Source organism: Acomys minous (genome assembly GCF_964271855.1).
Source record: "Acomys minous genome assembly, chromosome: 13".
NCBI lineage: Eukaryota > Metazoa > Chordata > Mammalia > Rodentia > Muridae > Acomys > Acomys minous.
The window spans coordinates 27,027,237-27,050,625 of NC_140495.1; the positions used below are offsets into that span (position 1 = coordinate 27,027,237).

At 42.7% G+C, this 23,389-nt stretch overlaps 1 protein-coding gene across 2 annotated transcripts in view; it reads left to right on the plus strand.

The window, feature by feature from the left end:
• Nucleotides 1–23,389, plus strand: part of PLS1 (plastin 1) — a 92,223-nt gene that overhangs the window by 14,941 nt on the left and 53,893 nt on the right. The window contains exon 1 of one of the 2 annotated variants that reach the window (XM_084752374.1): nt 16,868–17,009. The exons of the other annotated variant lie outside the window; for it this stretch is intronic. The gene's annotated coding sequence lies outside the window, so the exon portion shown is untranslated. Of the gene's footprint in view, nt 1–16,867; nt 17,010–23,389 lie in introns of those variants that run through there. 2 annotated transcript variants of the gene reach the window in all.

Consider the following 23,389-nt stretch of genomic DNA (forward strand, 5'->3'; position numbering starts at 1 on the left):
CTGGGTGGAGCTACTCAGAGGACAGCTAGGCGAGGCTCCCATCTGCAAGCATAGCAGAGTATTGTTAACAGTGTCAGGGCTGGTTCTCTCCCATTGGGTGGATTTCAGGTTGGGCTAGGCATTGGTTAGACATTTCCTCAATCTCAGCTTTTTTTCTTCTTTTTTTGCTTCTTTTTTTTAATTTTTAATTTTAATTTTTAATTTTTTATTTTTTTTTGTCCCTGCACATCTTGTAGGCAGGGTAAGTTTTGGGTGAAAGTTTTTGTGGGTGGGTTGGTGTTCCCTTCTTCCCACTAGGAGCTATATCTAGTTAGAGGCTGTCCTCTTCAGTCTCTGTGACCCCTGCTTCTAGGAGTCGCAGCTAAAGTCACCTTCGTATTTAAATCATACCAAGGAATAGTAATGAGGAGAGAATTCCACATGGCCAGCTGAACCTCAGATTGATGGAAGGTAGGACACCTGTGGCAAGACTTTTATGGCCAGGGACTGTTGGGAGTACAAGGTTGTAGATTCAGACATTATTCTGTAGTTCGCGTTGAGTCATAGGATTATTTTGTAACTTAGTCATAGGTTTATCTCCAGCTCAGCAAACTCACTAGTTTGCTGTAGTATTTAATTGGAGGTGCCCTGTTTCTTAAAGTGCACTCGTTTGCAAATAGTGCCTTTTGAAATAGCACCTAAAGTGCTGCCTTTTCTGCTTTTGATTTTAATGTGTATATAAAGCAACTTAAGGGCTTACACAAATTAGTTCATTACTAGATGCCTCTAAGAGTTTAAAAACTTGTACGCTAGTAAGAGGACAACCAGTTATAATTCCAAAAGACACACACATAAAATATCTCTGTGTGTTTTTTTCTGTCTCTCAAAATATATTTTAATGTGGGGCTGGCAAGATAGCCAAGTGGGTAAAAGTGCCTGCTGTATAAGCCTGGTGGCCTGAGTTTGATACTCAGAACCCACAGTGAAAGGAGAGAACCAACTCCTGAAAGTTGTCCTCTGATCTCCACACATGCACTGTTGCACCCCCACTTGCACACATGCACTATTGCACCCCCACTTTCATACACATCACACACACACACACACACACACACACACACACACACACACACACACACACGCTAAGTTGGGTGTTGAGTATAGGGCCTCCACGGTGAGCCTGAGTGAGGCGAGTGGCCTCAGCTTACATTACGCCACCACAACAGATTCTTCTGATACCCAAGAAACTTCTAGTAGCACCATGAAATTTTGTGTGGTCGAGTTCCACCCTACAGTATGAGTGGTCCCTTTGTCCAGCACGCCCACAGTCTGTACCCTGCCCACTCTTTGCCACTGGGTAGTCTCACCTTGGTTGTTTGACTGTTGTAGTCTTGCAGTACTGTGTCTAGACAACCCTCTGAATGGCATTCATTTTAAAACTTACGACTTACTTCTGCAACTTTGCGTTTAATATTTTTTGGATCACAGTTGACATGGGTAAACAAAACCATAGAAAGCAAAATCACAAGTAAGAGGGGATAACTGTGGTCCAAAAATAGGTGCTAAGGACCTTGTTTTTATGTGTTTGGTGCAATAAAGTTTCAGTCATGTGTTTTATTTAGCCAGTGTTCTGTTGCTGTGAAGAGGCACCATGACCACAGCAACTCTTAAGAAGGAAAGCGTTTAGTTGGGGCTGCCTTACAGGTTTGGAGATTTAGTTCGTTAATGTCATAGTGGGAAGCATGCAGGCAGACATGGTGCTGGAGACGTAACTGAGAGTTCTATATCTGGATCAGCGGGCAGCAGGGAGAGACAGTGAACCTCGCTTGAACATTTGAAACCCAAAGTCCACCCTATGACACACTTCCTCCAACAAGGCCACACCCACTCCAACAAGGCCATACCTATTCCAACAAGGCCACACCCACTCCAACAAGGCCACACCCACTCCAACAAGGCCACACCCACTCCAACAACAACATACCTACTCCAACAAGGCCACACCTCCTAATCTCTGTCAAGTCAAACCACTCCCTAATGACCAAGTGTTCAAGTATATGAGCCTCTAGGTACCATTTCTATTCAGACTACCACAGCATGTGAGTAGGGGAGGTGTATATTCAGCCACGCATTAATTTGCATTTTCTTCTATTCATTAATTTATGAGAAGCCTACTATACATCAGGCAATGGGATACGAAGTGAGGCATATTGAGAGTCTCCCATAGCTCACGTTGGCTTTGGACTTGGCTGTATAGTCTTCAGGGTTGAACTTAAATTCCTGAGTCTCATTTGTTCCATCGTCCCAGTGTTAGGATTGCAGGTGTGTGCCACCATGACTAAGAACGGTGATATGATTTTTTTATTACAGTACGTTTGTTTGACTTAGTTGGTCATTGTCGTTAATTTCTTATTGTGTGTCTTAGTCACTGTTCTGTTGCTGTGAAGCGACACCGTGACCAAGGCAACTCTTTTCAAAGAAAGCATTTAATTGAGAGCTGGCCTATAGTTTCAGAGGTTTAATCAGTCCATTATCATCATGTCAGGGAGCATGGCAGCATGCAGGCGGACATGGTGCTGGGTAAGTAGTTGAGAGATCTATATCCTGATCTGTAGATAGATAGATAGATAGATAGATAGATAGATAGATACAGAGAGAGACAGAGAGACAGAGAGAGACAGACAGAGACAGAGAGGCAGGCAGGCCCTGGCACAGGCTTTCGAAACCCCAAAGCCCGTTCCCAGTGACACACTTCCTCCAACAGGCCACACACACATAGTCCTTCTCACATAGCGCCTCTTCCTGGTGACCAAGGATTCAAGTATGAGAGCCTGTGGGGGCCGTTCTTCTTCAAACCGCCACACTGTGCCTACTTTACAAATGACACTTTCAGCAAAAGTTCTTAGGAAAATCCCAACACAGATTTGGTGGTTCGGTGCCATTACAATTTCTGGGATCCATTGGGTCTTGGGACTCATTTCCATGATGAGGGGAACAGTTACACTATTAACTCCAGATCTGGGCTTTATTGACAGGATGTCCTAAGAGCCACTCTAACATTTTTCTAGAGTGAGCTGAATAGCTTGAATTCACAATAGTAAGGATTACTGCAGGTTTGTTTTTTAATTCTAAACCAACTCCAGGTATGAATAAAGTAATATGTAGTAATAGTGGTTGATGTGTAGAAGATAATTCTTGCATGTGAAACTGATTTCATGTTTACAATAAATGAATACCCAATGTAAATGTGTCCTTACTGTGTTGAGAGAAATTAGATTAGAGTGACAGGTAGCTTATACCAATGCTTAAAGAAATGTTTATTAATACATGGTATGCTACAGTGCAGTTTTCCTTCTGCAGGTGAATAGAGGACCAAGAGTTTCTTTATTCTGTGTTAAATTAATGTATTGTGCTGTAGGAGATGGAGCCTTAATTGAAGTATTTTTTTAACGAGGTTAAAAATGTGCCAATGTAGTTAGAATGGTTTAGAAAGGGAGAATGGAAAATAGTATCATTTTTTTCCTTTTTAGTTATTTTGTATTACATTTCTCTATGTTGTGTGTTTGTATGTGCATGTTTCTGTGCCACTGTCCTGTACATATTGGGGTTAGACAGCAACGCAGGCAGTCCTCTCCTTCTACCGTGCGGGACCTGGGGGTGGAACTCTGGCTGTCAGGCTTAGCAGCAAACTTATTTACCATTGGCCCAATATTCTAGTAATAACAAGGAAATGACTGCATTTTGGAGCAGTATACAAAGGGAGCATGTAAAATACCCATTTTTGCAAGTGAATATTCGCTAAGTCTCAGTGAAGGGTCCCACATACTGTTTCATATCCTGGACACGTGTGAAGGGGCCTTAGGCTGTTCATGTTTGTTTTAATCTATTACAGACATCGAGACACACTGAAAACTCGCTGATGCGCAGGCTTCCTCCATTCTGTTATGGGCTTGGGCCCTGATGGGCAGCAGGGTTTTCCAGGGAAATCAGAGATTCATACTGACTGCTCGCTGTCAAGGTCTTTACATTACATAGTCTTTGGTGGTTTTAGGGCATATCAAAGTATTTTAAAATACTAGCTGTTAGCTAAAGTGCCATATATTTCATCCACTTAAAGTTGGAGATGGTCAGGTTTCAAGCCAGGCACGGTGGTGCGTGCCTTTAATTTCAGCACTCTAGAGGCAGAGGCAGACAGATCTCTGAGTCTGTGGCTAGTCTGGTTTACATATTGAGACCCAGGCTAGGTAAGGCTACGTAGAAAGACCTTGTCTCAACAAACAAACAAACAAACAAACAAACACAAAAGTAGATGGTCAATTTTAGAATATTTTCTTTGCCTTGTACTTGTTAGCGTTCACTCCTCATCTCCAACTATATCTCCCTATCCCCACCTTCTCTGTGACCTCATGTCAGAGACTTTCTTAATACTTTGCCTAGGATTGTGTCTGTCTGTCTGTCTGCTTCTTTGAGATGGTCTCATATAGCCTAGGGTTCTGTCTGTCTGTCTCACTGCGTGCCTGTCTGCCTGCCTGTCTGTCTGTCTGTTTGTGATGGTCTCATACAGCCCAGTCTGGCCTCAAACTCTGTGTTACTGAGATGACTTTGAATTTACTGTTATCATAATCATTAATGTCAGACTCTGGGCCCAGGCAGCCCCAACGAACTAGGCCAGGCCATCCATTTTTAAATAGTCCCCTTTAAGAAAAAAAGAAAAACAACAACAAAGAATAATTAAAGGCAGAAAAATAAGATCTATTTAGTGTGGTCACGCCTGGAAGAGGAACAAAGATGTTTAGTGACCTGCATTCCGTCTCTGAGGTACAAACAGGCGATCTGGGTTTAAACAGAGGACAAAAAGTCTGCATGGCTGAGCCGTCTCAGCCAAGATGTAACTGCCCGCTGTCACTGTCTTTACTCTGTGTCTCCAGCAAGGTGGTCTGACATGTTATCAGAGCCGTGTGACAGCTTTTCCAGGGCGCTGGCTAGCACCAGGCATCCAACCCTTTCCTTCTCCCAGTATGAGATTTCTGGGGAAATTCCAAAATCCTGGGGTACATTGTATTAATAGTCTGGTGGCTAAAGGGAGGGACAGCGTTGTCTTAGAATGTCTTTAGCTCTGTAACCATCCCCCGATGGTTGGTTTCTAATTCTCCTGCCTCCACTTCTGGAGGGCTGCTGTAGGTGTACACTGCCGTGCCCAGTCTGTCTTTAAACTTTCAAACAGCCAGAGCATGTGACCCTTTTGTGACAGGCTTAGCATAGCATAGTGTTTTCAATAATCATTTGTGTTGTGGTATACATTAATACTTATGGCTATAATATTCATTATATGGCTGCACCACATTAAAACAAAGCAAGTTTATTTCTTTTTTTTAGACTTACTTATTTCATTTTATATGTGTGTGTGTATGTATGTATGTATGTATGTATGTATGTATGTATGTACGTATGTACATGTAAGTGCATGCCTGGTTCCTCTGGAGGTAAGAAGAGGACATAGGATCCCCTGGAAATTTCCAGATAAATAACAAGCTACCCTGTGGGTGCTGGGAATTGAATCCCCATCCTTTGCAAGAGCAAGTGCTTGAAGCTGTTGAGCTGTCTCTTCAGCCTCGAGAAATGAGTCAATATGCCCTTGTGGCTGTCTGCTCCCAGTCTGCTTTGATATGTTTGTCAGCCTTACCTTTTCATTTGCATAAATAAGTCATCAGTCCATGCCTCGTGACTCACGCAAGACAGGTGGTGTGCACCAACAAGATATAAAGTCATTCTTCCTCTGTGCTTGCATTCAAATGAAGGCAGTGCAGTCACTCAGGCCTAAAAGCCACTGTCTGTGCAGTATGGAGGAGTTCAGAGCAGGGTGCAACAACGCTGTTAAGAACATTTGTGACTGGTTTTTGTTTGTTTGGTTGGTTTTTTGTTTTTGTTTTTTTTTTTGAAGGAAATGCATTTGTTTTCATTTTTTATTCCCAGAAATTTATGGACATGGATATTTTGCCTGCACATATGTCTGTGCACCCTTTTTATGATGCACAAGGAGACTAGAAAAGGATGTTGGACCCTCTGGAGCTGGAAAGAGGGACAGCTGTGAGCCACCATGTGGATACTGGGATATGACACTGGGTCCTCTGGAAGAGCGAGTGCTCTTCACCCACTAAGATATCTCTGCAGACTCTGCTTTTATTTCTTGTGGGTATTTATAGTGTCCAGAAGTGGAAATGCTGAGTCACATGGTAACTTCATTTCAGGGAACTGCCAGTCTTTTCCAGCAGTGCTGTATCTAACAACAGTGGAAGAGGTTTGCATTTCTTACATAATACGTACTCATTTCTTACCTGTCTCCTTAATCATGGCCACCATGGCAAGTATGAGATGTTATCTTATTGTAGTGATGTTAAAAATTATGAATAGACTTTTTCTTTAGGATAAACCTTCATGGAAGCAGGGTTGGTGGCGCACGCCTTTATCCCAGCGCTCCAGAGGCAGAGGCAGGCGGATCACTGTGAGTTCAAGGCAGGCCTGGTCTACAAAGTGAGTCCAGGATGGCTAAAATAACATAGAGAAACCCTGTCTCGAAAAACCAGTAAAACAAAATAAATTAAATAAAATGAATTAAAAATAAAATCCTTCATGAAAATCAAGGTACAGTACAGAGAGTATCCCCGTGCCCCCTCCCTGACACACTATTATTAATGTCTTATATTGCATGCTATATTAGCTATAATTAATGAGCTCATATTGTTACATTAGTATTAAATTGTACAAGACACTTGTTATTTCTGTTGTTTTACCTAGTGGCCTGTTCCAGGATCCCGCCCTACATTTAACTGTGTGTCCTAGGGCTCTCTTTGTTGTCTCAATTCTCAGATTCTCCTTGTGTTTTGATGGTCTTGAAATTTTGAGGAAGAGTGTTGAAGTTGCGGGATTCTCCTCTGTTGAGATTTGTTTGATTTTTAAAAAAAAAGTGTGTGTGTGTGTGTGTGTGTGTGTGTGTTAATGAAATAAACTGTGGTGACTGCTTTTTAGTATTAGAGCACTTGACTTAGAATTAAAAAATACATAATCAGAATTAGCAGTCGGTAAAATATGGTTGGTAGAAAATTCTCAGGCATTGGGAAAATTCAGTTGCTTCTGAAAGAGGAGCAGAAATTGAACTCTGGGTGTGTTTTCGTAGCTAGAGCTTGACGCCGTTGGAAGAAGACCAGAGTAGGTTACAGAACTTATCTTTGAGACAGTTGCTAAGGAATCTAGTGTCAAAACAGAGGCGCATTTTCTCCCGTTTGCAGTGTACAGACTGTTTTGTGTGTGTTAAGTCATAAAGTTAGGTGATTAACTTTTAGAGACATTCATTTTCCAGCATTATGGAGGAGAGCCATCAACTTCTGTTAATTCTAGAATTCAGCCTTGTGAAGGGGGAGGGGCCTGTGGCTCTGAGGGGTAAAGATAATTGGCTGCGCTCGGGGCGCACACGCATGCGCACACACACAGCCTGTCAGGAGTAGATCTGAGGTTCTCACCCCAGGCTCTGGGAGTTTATTTAAAATAGGAATTGGTGGGCTTAGGAAAGAGTCCTTAGCTTAACGGAAGGACTGTGGGATAACGTCTGCCTGTGTCCTGGTTGGCGGAAGTCTGGCCATCCAGTTAGCTGCACACCTGTTGACTGCTAACAAAGAAGCTAGCCAGCTTTGCCCGGGCCACTCTGCCATCAGGCCAGGCTATGAATCAGTGACTCTGGCCACAAGTCTCCTGAAAGGATGGACAAGTGAACTGCGATAATTAATGATAATAACGTGCCAATCAGTTATAAGTGAGCTTTGGCACAAGTTTGTGTCTGTGCTTGGTTGACTTAGCGGTGTGTGTCCATTCCCAGACATGGCTACATCTTGCAGGAAATAATAAAGTTTACATTTCTTCGGTGACAATTCTTCAGGTGATGGCCTTGATGATCAAACTAATTGGTTAACCACATAGCCTTGTGCTTGGTATCCTTACGTGCCAGGCTCTCGGGTGTTTTACATTAAATCATTTAATTTAACAGTTAACCGAGGAGAGAACCCTTTAATATGGTTCCTCATGTTTTAGTGACACCCTCCCCCAACCAAAAGGATATTTTTGTTGCTGCTTTATTACTGTAATTTTGCTACTGTTATGAGTCATGATATAAACGTCTGTGCTTTCTGATGACCTTAGATGACTCCTGTGAAAAGGGTCTTTTGGCCTTCAAAGAGGGTCGCAACCCAGTGGTTGAGAACTGCTGCCCTAGAGCGCCCGACAGCCCAACCTTATGGAGGCATTTTCTTAATCGAGGTTTCCTTCTCTCAGATGACTTTAGCTTGTGCCAACTTGACATAAGATTGTGTCAGCCCCGACGTGAACATCAGAAAGGGGGCAGTGCTAAATGATACAGAGGGGAAAAGAAAGAACTCTGCGTTGTAAGTGAAGATGCCGTAAAACCACTGAACTAGCCACTCCAGGGGTAGACTGAAAGGTTCACTGGGGATCAGACTGACAAGGCTGTTTCTCAGGAGCAGAAAGAAGCCAGGTTGTGGGAAAGCATGTAGATTGCATATGCCAGCCAAGCGTCCTGGAGGGTCTTGGAGCTGATGCAGGCTGTTCAGATTGGCCAGGAACTGGATGTCCTTGTCCCAGGTCCAGGTAGGTGACCTTTAGGAGTGGTAAAAGAGGCTCCTGGTTTGCAGAAACCTGCCTTTAGGCTTCTGTTTACCCAATAACCAACTCCGTTTTACCTGAGCGGAGTCCTTCCGTACAGAACATTGTCACCACGACCACCATTTCAGGGGGGTGGGGTGGGGGGTGGGGGGTGGGCGGGCACTTTGGGCCCAGCATCTATTACATCATTTCCTGCTTCATTCTTCACCACAAGTTCATCACTAGCACCTGTCTTTGATCTTATTCAGTAAATGTTAGTCAGATTCATTTGTCTAGTTTTGACCTCAACTGCATGTCGTTTAAGCACAGAACTGTCAGGTGTCCCGGTGTCGGCTGTGTTATTTGCTTCCCATATATCCGTTCGTCTTAATGTTAATGGTTCAGTATGTTTAGTGACTTGATTGAGTAGGTGCTTTCATATGCACCTGGCAGTTGAGCTTATTTAACTCTGACTGAGTCATTCAGTTTGCTTTCAACCATCTTCCAGTCAGAATGGCGCCCCACCCACTTAGCTCTAACATACCCTGTCCCGGGAGCTCTCTGTAATTCATGAGCTTGGCATGTCAGATCCAAAGGTCAAAACAAAAGGCAGATGTCCTAGATTTTGTGACTAAGGAAAATATCTTTGTTCGTTTGTTTGTTTCCAGCCAACTGTTTTAGAATTTGGGCTAAAACTATGCCCTTCTTGTATTATATAGCCTCAAAGAGATGGGATGGCTCACTTTTCCCTTTTCTCTTTTTCCCCAAACACAACTTCAGTAAGCACTCTGTTCCATGTTGTTCAGGGTGGAAGCTAGTTTCCACTAAGTAGTTCATCTTTCTAGATTCTATTACAGCAATAAAAACATTAAAGATTTCAGAAATGCCTGTTTTGCCACATTTCATCTAAAAATAGAAGTGTTGTGTGTCGGTAATCATAGGACCTAATTACTTTAAGGATGGTGCTAAAGGTGTCATAGCAACGCTGTTGGTTGGTAGGTTTCTCATATGTAAATGAGAAACCGAGGCACAGAAAAAAATGTGAATTGCCCCTTAGGAGGTCAGATCTGCTCATGTCAAGGCTACACAGTTAAACAATTAGTTTGCTCTTAGACAGCTAGCTTCCAGGGTAGCCTCTGAGCTCACAGAGCTGCTTTGTGAGAATATGCTCAGAGCTGCAGAGGTCTGGGGTGAGAAGATGGAGATGCCCCAGCACTACCAGCCACTTATCAGAGGACAAAAGTTAGAATTTCCAAATTTTGCTCCTGTTCGGATTCCTGGGCCTCACCCTCAAACTTCTGAGTGAGACGCTTTGGGGTCTGGGAATCTGTAAGAGAATGGCACTTAATGTAGCAGGAAGGATCTGTGGGCATTATCCATTGAAAAGGCTAAGACAGTGGTTTTGGTTTTTTGAGACAAGATTTCTCTGTAGCCTTGGCTGTCATGGACTAGCTTTGTAGATTAGGCTGGCCTCGAACCCACAGCAATCCGCCTGCCTCTGCCTCCCAAGTGCTGGGATTAAAGGTGTGCACCACCAAGCCTGGCCTTAGGACAAAGGTCTTTGCTTGGCATTATTGGAATACTCTCAGATATTTAAATTTTTGTAGTGTTGGCTTTTTAAGATGCTAAAGTAAATCCTTGTGTAGCTTCTAAGTCGATTTTATTTTTGCCGTCATTGCTGTTGTTCTGTCCAAGCTGGGCGTTGACCCCAGGGCCTTGTGCTTTGCTGCAGCCCTGAGCCAGACCTCCGGTATGGTTTATGTAATGTGACAGGAGGCAGCTGATCTATTTAAGGAGAACACTGGTCCTTACCCAAAGCACTGCTCTCACCTCCCAGTCCTCTAAGCAGTAGCTCTTTTCTCTTGTGACCAGTCCAAGGCCAAGGTGACAAAAATTAGCTGATTCTGGAACAAAACTGTCTGCATCTGTGTTAACTATCTCAGTTGCTCCCATTGCTACAAACCCCACAGTTTATTATTGCCTTCCTGTACTGTAGGTCAGGAGTCTGGCTTAGGTGTCGCTAGATAAAAGTTAAGCTATGGGCTGGATGACATTCCTTTCTAGAGGTTGTGTCCAAAGGTCATCATCGGGGCTCATTTCAGATGTCGGCTGAAGTTGCTTCCCTGAGGCTCCCCTTCTTGCTGGACATAAGCTTGGGGGAGCCTATGTCGAGCATTGGAGGCTACCTCCATCCCTCTGCTCAGGCCTCCTTCCCTCCATATTCAAGTTAAGGATAATAGGTTGGGCTTCTCTGTACTTTGAATCTCTTTCCTCCTGTGATTTGAAAGACACTTGGGCCTGCGTAGATAATGCAGGCTATGTTTCCCAGGGCCCCTGCCCTTCACCCACACCTGCAAGAGCCCCTTTGTGTATAAATAATCCAAGGTGTTTTCTTGTCTAATATTGACATATTACCTACTTTTGACAAGGAAGATAGACAGCAATGGTCATGGCTTCCAATGGCAATGAGTTTTCATGTTGATTAAAAAATAGTGTGGCGCTAGGGAGATGGCTCTGTGGTTAAGAGCACTTGTTTTTGCAGAGGACCTGGGTTCAGTTCCTGGCGCCCTCATGGCAGCTCACAACCATCTGCAACTCTATGGCCAGTTTAATCCTGTTCCCTTCTAGCCTGCATGGACACTAAACATGCATGTTCTACATATGCAATGTATACAGGCAAAACCCCTCCACACATAACATAACATAATGAAATCTTAAGCAAACAGACAGAAAATACGACTTAACTAGATTCTTTTTCTAGAGTAAAATCCTGTCTTGGCCAGACTTCAAAGCAAATAATTTTCAGAGGTCTGTTTCAAGACTTAAAGTTGGACACAGCTTACCTGTGTGCAGGAAGGGGCGGTGGCTTACACTCCGCCTGTTTCTTTGGTAATTTAGGTTCAAGAAAAGCAGTAGGATGTGAAGTAGGCACACCCATGCAGCCAGCGTACTTGCCTTCAGGTGTTTGCTGCATGCCACGGGCTCCCCTATCAATGCCTTTCTGTTCATGTTCCTTTAAATCCTTCCTCTGCCCTCCCATTTAGCTACTTATATGTGTTATATTCACAGCAAGTTTAACACCTACTTATTCTTTTTTTTTTTTTTGGCCTTTTGTTGTTGTTGTTTTTTACAGACAGGGTTTCTCTGTGTAGCCCTGGTTATCCTGGACTCACTTTGTAGACCAGGCCAGCCTCGAACGCACAGAGATCCTCCTGCCTGTACCTCCCAAGTGCTGGGATTAAAGGTGTTTGCCATCCATGCCCAGCTAACACCTACTTATTCTAAGGAACATTTTTTCCCCAAATGCTAAAAGCCTAGCATTTGTTTGTTTTTCCCAACTGCTGAATTAAGATAAGAGTCCCTGTGATCTGCCAGGGTTTCAAAGGCTGACTTTGGGCTCTGCGTAGTGTCTTCCTCCGCCAGGCTCTGCAGCACTGGAGAAGTCCCTGCAGCATGTTGGACGTAGTAGATACTTAAGAGCCACTAATTGAAACTGAGCTGAAGGATTGAATCAAAATAACTCTAATTTAAATAATGTTATCTATATATCTAAGTTCTGCAAGACATGTGTGTTGTTTCCTTAGAACATTCTTGTCCAAAGAACTGTGCTTAAAAACGTCTAATATAAATGAGTGAAGGTAGGATTGTTAACGATGAGGTTTCCAATTCATATTTTACTGAGTATTAATTCATATTTTATTACATATATTGAGAACAAGGACACTGAAAGTTTTTCCTATTTTTAAACTCTAATTAACATAGACATTCAGGAAATGTTATAAATTTTAATTCTAGAACTGATGAACTCACGAACTGCTCCTCTTACCAAGGTCTTACCTATATAGGTAATACTATGTTGATGCTTTAGACATTTTAGAGAAATAGATGATATTTTTCTTTTCTTTTCTTTTCTTTTTTTTTTCCGAGACAGGGTCTCTCTGTGTAGCCTTGGCTGTCCTAGACTCTGTAGACCAGGCTGGCCTCGAACTCACAGCGACCCACCTGCCTCTGCCTCCCAAGTGCTGGGATTAAAGGCGTGCACCACCACACCCGGCAGAAATAGATGATTTTTAAGACGTGGAGCACAGGGCAGACATCCGTGTGTGTAAGACGTCTTCTATGCAGGCATGAAGACCATTTCAAAAGCCAGGTGGGTAGCCCATGTCTACAAAGCTAGGGCTGTGGCGTGTCGACAGGAGGGTTTCAGGAGGTTGTTAGCCAGTCAGCTAGGAAGATGAGCTCTCTAGAGTCAGTGAGAGACCTTGTCTGAAAGAGGAAGGAGCTGTCTACTATCAGATTCTACCTGCGCACACAATCACAAACCGTGCGCACACTCGGGATGGAGAATATTGTTCCGGACACTGACAGAGCGGTTAGCAACAGATCTCCAAGTGCGTGTATACATATCAGTTTACAAAGACTGAAAGATGAGGCTCCTGACCTGGGGGTGCCGTCTCTAAATGCCCTTGCTTTGCCAAATATTTGGGTTGCATAAACAATTTTGATTTAAATATGAAAAAAAATCACATGTATTGCTGGGTGTGTAGGGGTAAGTGGGTGTAAACTCAGAGGACAACTTGCAAGAGTTGAATTTCTTCCTCTACCGTGGGGGTTCTGTGGGCTGAACCCGGGTTACCAGGCTTGGTGACACACATCTTTACCATGTTAGGCAAGGGCCATGTTGTTAACCCTTGACACAGTTTTGTTTTCTAGTAAGTAATGTATACTGTGATCATTGAAATTCTGGTTTTCTCAAATACTCACAGGTGTTAAAGCCACATTCTACACTTGTTATACAGTTATCAGCAGTGGTTTGCTGTTTGTTTGTCTTTTGAGGCAGGATGTCGTGTATCATGGGCTGGGCTCAAACTTGCTGTGGAGCAAAGGAACCTTGTGTCTCCACTTCCCAAGTGTAGGCATTACAGGCTTGTGTCACTATGCCTGGCTTGCTATTGCTGCTTTTGAGATAGCTATTGTCAAAGCTGTCCCCAAACTCCTGGGCTCAAGTGATCTTCCCTCCACGGCTTTCCAAGTGGCAGGGAGTACAGGTGCAGGCCGCCACCCTCAGCTCTTCTGCATACCTTTCACGGAGATCAAGCCATTGTTTTTAAGTTCTGGAAATTTGGTTGAGACTTACAGTAGGTATTCAAGAAAAAGCATTTGCCAAATAGAAGCTGTGGTCCCAGGTTGCGCTTCTTTCTGCCTTCAACACTTCCCCTTACAGAGTAGAGACACCGACTTTCCTTGTAACAGAATGGAATGTGTAATCTTTTGGAGATACTGGCTGCAGAGCTTTGCTCCTCATTCCCTGTCCTGTCTCTGTTCAAGAAGGCTTGCTGAGCTATTTCTAAGAACAAACCCATCTCAAACCACCTTGGTGTGAGCATGAGGCTTAGATGGATCACGGTATAGTCAGACTGTATGAGCTATTAAGAGAAACAGGTTTTCAAAAAAGCCTTATTAACACAAAGAATATTTCTTCCAGACTTTATTACTGTTTTTATTTATTTATTTTTAATTTTTTAAAAATTTATTTATTTATTAATTATTATTATGTATACAGTATTCTGCCTGTGTGTACACCTGCAGGCCAGAAGAGGGCACCAAATTACATTATAGATGGTTGTGAGCCACCATGTGGTTGCTGGGAATTGAACTCAGGACCTCTGGAGGAGCAGTCAGTGCTCTTAACCTCTGAGCCATCTCTCCAGCCCTATTACTGTTTTTATATGTGTGTAAATATATGCATATCTCTGTGTGAGTTTGTGCTTGTAAGTGCTGGGGCTACAGGTGATGTAAGAGCCGTCTGATTCAAGGGCTAGAATCCAAATTCATGTACTTTGCAAGAGCAGCAATTGCTCTTAATTGCTAAGCTATCACTCTAGTCTCCCCTTTTCTTTGTTTTTGTTTCCCAAACCTAGAGACTTCTACATGCTAGGCAAGCACTGCACACCAAGATATGTGCTCAGCCCAAGAATGTTAACTTTTTTGTTTTTGTTTTTTTGTTTTTTGTTTTTTGTTTTTCAAGACAGGGTTTCTCTGTGGAGTCTTGGCTGTCCTGGACTCACTTTGTAGACCAGGCTTGCCTCAAACTCAGAGATCCACCTGCCTCTGCCTCCTGAGTGCTGGGATTAAAGGCATCCTCCATCATACCCGGCTTAACTTTTTATTTTAAAAAGTCATTGCACACAGCGTTGTATCTGAACAGGAACATTTTTAATAAAATTATATGATGTATGTGGAACACATGTCCTCCTTCCCTGCATGCTTTCATGGGAAGTTTTTTTTCTGCAACAAGGTTTCTCTATAAAGGCTATCACTCTGTAGAACTCACTCTGTAGACTAGGCTGGCCTCAGACTCACAGAGATCCACTTACCATTGTAATGGCCATTCTGAAGCCGTGGATCGTTATGTAGAGTTTTACACTTTTATTATAATTTACATTTTTATGTACCGTCCATCATAAAAAAAAAAAAAAAGAAAAACTACTATGACAGACTGAATCTAGAAAAATTATTCCTCTCTCAGCTTTTCTTTTCTCTATATAGCCCAGCTATTTTGTTTGTTTGTTTGTTGTTTGCTTGTTTGTTTGTTTGGTTTTTTCCAAGACACGGTTTCTCTGTGTAGCCTTGGCTGACCTGGACTCGCAATGTAGACCACGCTGGCCTCGAACTCACAGAGATCCGCCTGCGTCTGCCTCCCAAGTACTGGGATTAAAGGCGTGCACCACCATACCCTGCTAGCCCAGCTATTTTGGCTACTTGCCCTCTTGGTTCTCTTGGCTTCTGGTTCCTCTCTTGACCTCCCTCTCTCTCTCTTCTCTCCTGTCTTGTTCTTCTCACCTCTCTCTCCTCTCATAGCCATATGAAGTCTGGACTTCTAGATGCCTCTGGCTGTGCTCTCCCTCATACCTACAATAAAACTTTCTCCTCGACCATACCTTGGAACAGTCATGTCTTCATTTTTCATTCATTTCCGAATTCCCAAAGACAAAGTCCTCAGTGCCCTCCAAAATGCTTTGAGCCTGTGTTGGAGACAGACTGGTGAAGTTACTCCTATGTCCCAGAGCTGTCCTGGAGTGCTTCTGGGCCCCCCAGGCAGAATATATTTCCTTATATTGGCACCCTGCCTAACTTCTCTAATTCAGCCAACCTGTGGCCTTTTAGAAAAGAGTAACCCTTTATTTAAATGCATGTGTGTGTTTTCATTGAGATATGAGGTAGGAATAGTAGCCTGCATCCATGTTAAGTGGCAGTTAGCAATGTTTTGACAGGTGTATAGACCCATTAAAGTCACCACAATAAAAACCACAGGGTATTTGCATTGCTCCTGAAAGTCACCTCCTGTCCTTTGCATGGCGTTCCTAGGCGATCCCTGTGTTCTGACAATGGCTCCTCTGCTGCCTGTCACCACGGGTTAGTTTGCATGTCTAGACTTTCACGTTCATATAATGAAATTCTAAAGGTACATGTGATAAGGTACTTTTGTTTTAAAGTTGCCTGTAATTTCAAAATTACTTTTCCTTTCATTTTGTCAAGCTGATTTGTAAGGTCCATTTTTTTTTAAATGGAGGCATCATAAAAGATGTTTCAGACTTCCTCTTCAGAATGCGCCGCTGCCACTCCATAAACATGGGTTGTAAAGTTGATGAGGAAACTGTTCTTAGGCCAGTTCAAAAGTAGCCTTGGACTCTAACCCATGAGCTACTGCCTAGCTTAACACTGCATAAACAATATAATGTTTCCAGTTACTGTTTCTACAAAGTGTTTATATTTGTTTGAAATTAGTCCAGTGACTCTTGAGTTAGGATATTTTTGTATTTTTGTATTTATTTAGCATCTATCCACTTATTCTTTTTTTTTTGTCTTAACAATTTTTTAATTATTCCTAGGAAACACAAATGAATACTAATTGTTTAATGTTTTGCATATGATAAAAATATTGGCATTTACATTTAAAGTGACAAATCAATATTTGTAAAAAATAATACGGGAGTTCATAGCACAGCCCCGTTTCCAAACCTGTTGCGTGTACTCTGAGGGAGTGGAAGGTCTTACAGTGTGTTTTAAGCACTCTAAGCTATAGTAGATTAGAACACTGATGACAGCTACAGTGTTGCCTCTTACTATTTTTCCTTATGGTTCCAAGCCACGCCTGTGTTTCAGGTTGGCCTTTCTACCCAGGCCAAATTCTTTTGAGATTAAGATCTGTAGTGGTACGCAGGACATTATCTCAGCGTCGAGTGCATTCCTTGTTCTTTGGTCAGACCTGACTTTTGCAAATGACTGTCCAAGGGCAGCTCGGAGAGGCTGAATCTTAATTCTCCTGCATTTGTTTCTCTGGACCCCTGACTGCCAGGTGCTGAGACCCAAGGACGCAGGTATGTGTGCTGGCTTTTCCCTTTTGCCAGGGGCAGTGACCTCAAACAAGGTGTTTTCGTGAGATTGTTAAACTGGGCTAAACTCTTCGTCGCTCTGGGGTTGACTCTGTGTAATCAGCCCAAGTAATATTTTTGGTATGACTGATGGTCACACAGTTCTTAAGTGTGTCTTCCGAGTTGATAAGAAGGTGGGCTTTGGCTTCTGCAGGGTTGGATTTTAAAATTACACATAATAATTTTTGTTTGGACTTTGATTTTCTTTTCAGAAATGGGTGTGAACTATTTGAGGAGGGCTAAGTAATTGAATACTCAGTGGTGCCTTCTGGAAGGTGTATGTACTGTTGCTTTGAAGCCTGAGTCTTTTAGGCCAGTGAAATGGCTCTTATGTCTATAGTTTTATTGTGGATAGGCACAACTCTTTTTTTCCCCCCTTTTCTGATGAGATTCTACGGTTACATTAAAAAAAAAAAAGCTAGTGATGCAGTGTTGACCCTGTATCTGGGCAGTGGAGAGAGCATCTACATTACAATAAGTTCTTTATTCCTGTTTTTGCTCTAATTTAAGTCTTGAAGAGCCAGAATTAATAGGAGATAGATTTCACCATTGCATTGACTTGGGGACAACAATCTATGTTTTTAGAAAGCGTCTCCTTTCCGCGCAAGCATGTCACCCTTCACTCCGGTCATTTAATATGGCTTGCGACTTGGGCTGTTTTCTTGCTAAAGCAGAAATCGAGCAGTTCCCAGCCCGCGAAAAGCTGAGCCGGTCTTGAATGATGCATGTCAAGGAAACTCGGAAAGTGATACAACTGGCAATTTGAATAGGTCCCGGTGCCAAAGAATGAGGGACTTGTGCCTTCTCCAACCGATGAGGCTTTCAAAGGTGCGCATGTTCCTCTGTGCAGGGACCTTGAACAACATAAAGTTAGGACTCACCTGCTCTGCTGTGGGAAGCAGTGAAACATTTAAAGCTTTTCTGTATGATTTACAGTGTAGCCTTTCTTAGGGAAATGAACACATTGTGACCATAGAAAGTGATTCAGCGTAGAAAAAATGTCACATAGTATAGTTAAAAACAAAACCAAACCAAGCCAAGCCTTCCTTGGGGCTTTCTTTGGAACCCAAATTGCTTTCCCTGTGTCATGCCCAGACTTCAACAAAGGCTGGGCCCTTGTGCGGCTCCTCTCAGAATGAACCAGCCAGTCGCTCAATTGTGTTCTCGTGGCCCTGGGGGATAACATTCCTTTATGATCCTCAGTTTAGATCAGCTTACCACCCAAAGCATGATATTTGATGACCCTTATTAGGTTACTTTGCATAGCTACAAATGTTGTTCATGGTGTAGCCTTATCAAGCCTTTTGAAAAAGCCCACATCCTTACCCGCCCATCCCTGCTGGAGAGGGTTCTGTTGCAGGGATCCTGGTAACGGGAGTCTGGGAGACTGGGGCAGCACCGGGTCCAGATAGGTGCTGGAAATGTACACATTTTTAGCTCTCAAGTATTCAACAAAGGGCTGGCCCGGCTTCTCCTTTTAAGTGCTGATCTTAATCTCAAATGCAGTTTTTCTGGACCTGAATTCTTCCAAGAATGGAAAAAGATAATGGCTGGGTCTGGTCATGTTCTTCTAAAAATCAAGGTTTCTATCCTTTCTTCTCCTTGCACGTGTTCTGGATGAGGCGCTCATCCTCATGGGGCAAGAGTCCAGCAAACCACAAGAGGCAAGTGGTGCCAAGAGTCTTCATTTTTTTTTTTTTTTTACCTCATTCATTAAAGTGGGAAGCTGAGTTTTGTCTCTCTTAATTATCCCCAGGCCTTAAAATTTTCCCCTCATCAGTAAAAAGTTGGGGCATATACTACTTCTAAGCAATAGGTTGTAAAAAATGGCCTCATGCTCTGAGCAAGAGGCACCTATGCAACACAAATGAATTTACATTTAAGAATGAGAATTAGGAGCTGAAGAGATGGCTCAGTGGTTAAGAGCGCCACCTGCTCTTCCAGAGGTCCTGAGTTCAATTCCCAGCAACCACATGGTGGCTCACAACCATCCATAATGTGATCTGATGCCTTCTTTGGCAGGTAAAGCACTGGTATACAATAAATAAAATAAATAAATCTTAAAAAAAAATAATGAGAATTAGGGGCTGGAGAGTTGGCTCAGAGGTTAAGAGCACTGCCTGCTCTTCCAGAGGTCCTGAGTTCCCAGCATCCACATGGTGGCTCACAACAATCTATAATGAGATCTGGTGCCCTCTTATAGTGTGCAGGCACACATGCAGGCAGAAGTAGCATAAAAAGTAATCATATTTGATACGGAAAGATAATTACTTTAAAATGATGAAAGTGCTATGGGATTTATAACAAACATAGCACATGGGCCAAGAGTTGGGGAATTGGAAGCGTAGATTAAGGATTTCTTATCTGAAATTAGATAGGTGTATTTCAGAGCTCGTAGTTTTTCGGTTTTTGGACTGTCTGTACAGGCCTTCTTTCTCTTGAGGCTTCCCCCATTTACCAGTTGGAATATTTTGGATTCAGGTTTTCAGATTAGTAATGCCCAATCTTTCTATCATTGTGGCATTTTGATATTCTGTGTGGCATGGTATAAAATCTCTTGACGATAAGCAGCTTTAAAAAATGTATGTTATAAAGCTGAAAGTATCTGTAAAATTGTTATAGTTAATAGTCAAAAAAAAATAAATTGAAATTAGAAATATTTGAGTAATCTCCAAAAATATGAAAAGAAGGGTTGAGAAAATAATCAGTGAGAGAAATAGAAGACACAACAGGAAGAGGCCTAAATATAACCCTATCAAAAATCACACTAATATGTAATGCATTCCAATGAAGAAAAGCTTCTTCCAGGAATGTAAGCCTCTCACCATTTAAAATTAATAATTGCAATTGAAAATATTAATTAACAAAATGTATAATCATTTTCGAGACACAGAAAAAGCATTGTAAGTCTAATATCCATTGGTGTGCACCTGCATGCGTGCACGCATGTGCATGTGCACACAAACATATACACACATACACACACACACACACACACACACACACACACACACACACACGTCTTCCAGCTAACTAGAATAGATGGCCAGGTTGAGCATCATGGAAAGCCTGCATCTGACAACATGCTTCATGCTGGAAGACTGGATGCTCACCCCTGTGAAGGCTGGGAGTGACCTGTAAAACCCAATTATAAGAAATCACACAGTAAAATGGTAGGCAAAAGATTTGAATATTATGAAAATGTTTATGCTGAATGAAAAAAAAAAGGCCAGAAGAATATATTGTTACGATTTTAAAGAATGCAAACTAATCTATAGTGACAATAGTCACTGTCTTAGTTAGAGTTCCTGTTGCTGTGAAAAACACCAGGACCAAAAGCAGCCTGGGAAGGAAAGGGTTTATTTGGCTTACGCATCCACATCACAGTCCATCCGTGAGGGAAGTCAGGGCAGGGGGTCAAGGAGAGGCCATATAGGAACACTGCTTCCTGGCTTACCCCTTGTAGTTGACTCAGCCTACATTGGTCTAGCACCCAGGACCACCAGCCTAAGGGTGGTACCGCCCACATCGAGCTGGCCCCTCCTACCTCAGTCATCAGTCAAGATGCTGTTGGGGAGCTCTTCACAATCACCTGAGTAAGTAAATGGTACGTTATGTCCTGATTTCTCTGTTGGGCGACCCATGCCTAATAATTAGATAACGGGTAGGAGCCGCTTTGGAAAGTATAAACTACTGTGGTCATTCATTTTTCCGTTGTTGAGATCCTAGAGAAGAGAAACTTCCTGAATTGTTAGTGAGTGCTGCTTTCTTTAATTCTGCAGTAGCAAGCAAGATGGACGCTTCACAGTTGTGGGCCAGTCCCTGCTTGTGCATAGAGAGCCAGTCTTCCATCAGTAAGAAAACTTTGTTCTGCTGCTGGGTGAAATCCTTCAGTGGAGGCATGTTGCTTTTTAAATATTAATTAATATATTAAATCCTTATGCTTCTTATCCTTATTTAACATTATATTATTAGCATTTATTGATATTAGCATAATATTAATAATGCATTAAGTATTTATTATATATTAATTATATATTTATATATTAAATCATTATTTTTCTTATCCATAACCTTTAGAAACATAGGGATTTATGTGGATTTTTTATGAATTCTTGAAAAAAATACATATTCCACATGAAAATTTCTTCCTTTCCTTTTTAATAGGGACAATCAGAGTTGGATCCTATGGTTGCAGAAATATTGTTGCAGGAACTCATCTCCTGAAAACATTTTTTAAAGTGTAAAAAACGAAAGGTTCACTTATGAGCCAATGTGTGTGTTGAAGATTGGAGCCCATGCCCTGACATGGCGACCCTGGGCAGGACTCCTGCCCACTTGGGCGCCAGTTGGACTACAGGCTGATCTGCATTCCTTTGAGTCCTGTAACTTCGGGGCTAGACCCAGGGAAAGGACTCCAAACCAGGAAGTGTAATACCCAGGTTATTCCAGAGTATTTGTATGGGATCTGTGAGTCACCAATCACTGTTTCCTGTTCTCTGACAGCTATTTGGTGTGGTACTGAGGCTTTCATTCGGAGGCATTTGGCATTTATAGGCGATTACAGTCTGGGCAGTCACCTCCCCAGTGTATAATTTCCTGTGACTATACAATACATAAAACAGGAGCAAAGTACTTTTCAGAGACCAAAAAAGCGTTGTAAAATAATTCACATCATTTCCCCAACTCTTAGTTAAATCTCACCATCAAATTTCTCAGTTTCCAGAAAGATCACACAGTGAGCACACTTTGGTCTAATAGCTCTGCACCGCAGAGTTAGGTTCTTGGCGATCTTTGAACAGGAGAAGATCTCAGGGAGCTTGACTTGAGCTGTGGGCATGGGAGGAGATGGAGCGTGACCTCTGTTAACAAGCAGGGCCTGGTGAGATGGCTCAGCGGTTAAGAGCACTGGCTGCTTGCTCTTCCAGAGGTCCCGAGTTCAATTCCCAGCAACCACATGTGGCTCATGACAAAGGGATCTGATGCTCTCTTCTGTCATTGCAGGTGTGCATGCAGACACAGCAGTCCTACTTTAAAAAAAAAAGCTACATATTTATGTATTTATTTAAATAAATAAATGATATTTATTTTAAATAAATATCAAGAAAAAAGAAGGTAATAAGTAATTGTGTTTGGACTCGACAGCCTACTCGGGTGCAGAGTCCAGCTTTTTCTACTTACTTTGGTCTCAGTTTAGATCGTTGGTGTGAGACAGACTATATGTGTAATACTGAGGAGAAGGGCTTGGTCTGTGGTGACCACTCATAAGTGTTTGTTGTTAAAAGAGTAAGAAAGGTTAAAAAAAAGAAAGGTCCCCCTTGCCTTGTTTGGACCGCCATTTTGTGAGTGCTATGGTTAGTGTTTTAGGGCAGAGTTAGTGGGAGAACTTTTGTTTGTTTGTTTCGAGACAGGGCTTGTCTGTGTATCCTTGGCTATCCTGGACTTGCTTTGTAGACCAGGCTGGCCTCGAACTCACAGTAATCCACCCGTCTCTGCCTCCCGAGGGCATGTGCCCTCACGCTGGGCTTTGGTGGGAGATTTTGTAAACCATATTTTCATAATCTTTAGATGTTCGTGCCTAGGTACCAAGCACCGATGGCCATACTTTCAGGATGGCGTGCTTATAAGTGCATGAGTCGGCCGGGCGTGGTGGCGCACGCCTTTAATCCCAGCACTCGGGAGGCAGAGATAGGCGGATCGCTGTGAGTTCGAGGCCAGCCTGGACTACAAAGCGAGTCTAGGACAGCCAAGACTACACAGAGAAACCCTGTCTCGAAAAAACCAAAAAAAAAAAAATAAGTGCATGAGTCAAATTTAAAATGCTGTTGCTTTGTGCAAGCGTGAGGGTTGTGTAGAGGGTAAATGAACCTTGGCCAGAGACGTGTGGAACTGCAGGTCTTATCTCCTTGCTATCCCTTGGGCCCTGGGAATGGGGCACATGGCCAAGGGCCTTCCATCCATGGACTCAGACTGTCATCCGAGTGTGCTGATGGAGGCATCAAGGAGTGCCCAGAAGTGCTCCCTATTTGTGCTCCCCAGTAGTGCTCTCCACTGCAGAGCTCCTGAGGCCTTACCTTCTGGATCCTGTTTGTTCAGCCTTCCCTTTTGAAGCACCCTCACTCATACCTTCCCAGTTCTCTCATTTCAGTTGCTAGAAAAAAAACCTGACATTAATAAGCTTTGTTTTTTGACCCTATCTTGTTGCTTTATTTACAATAGAAATACATGGTACAAAACGGGTAGATTAAGTGTTTTCATGATCAGTAAGTAGGTGAGGGGGCACAGGTGAAGCCAGCAGTGCTAGAGGTCATGGAAACTCTTCCTTT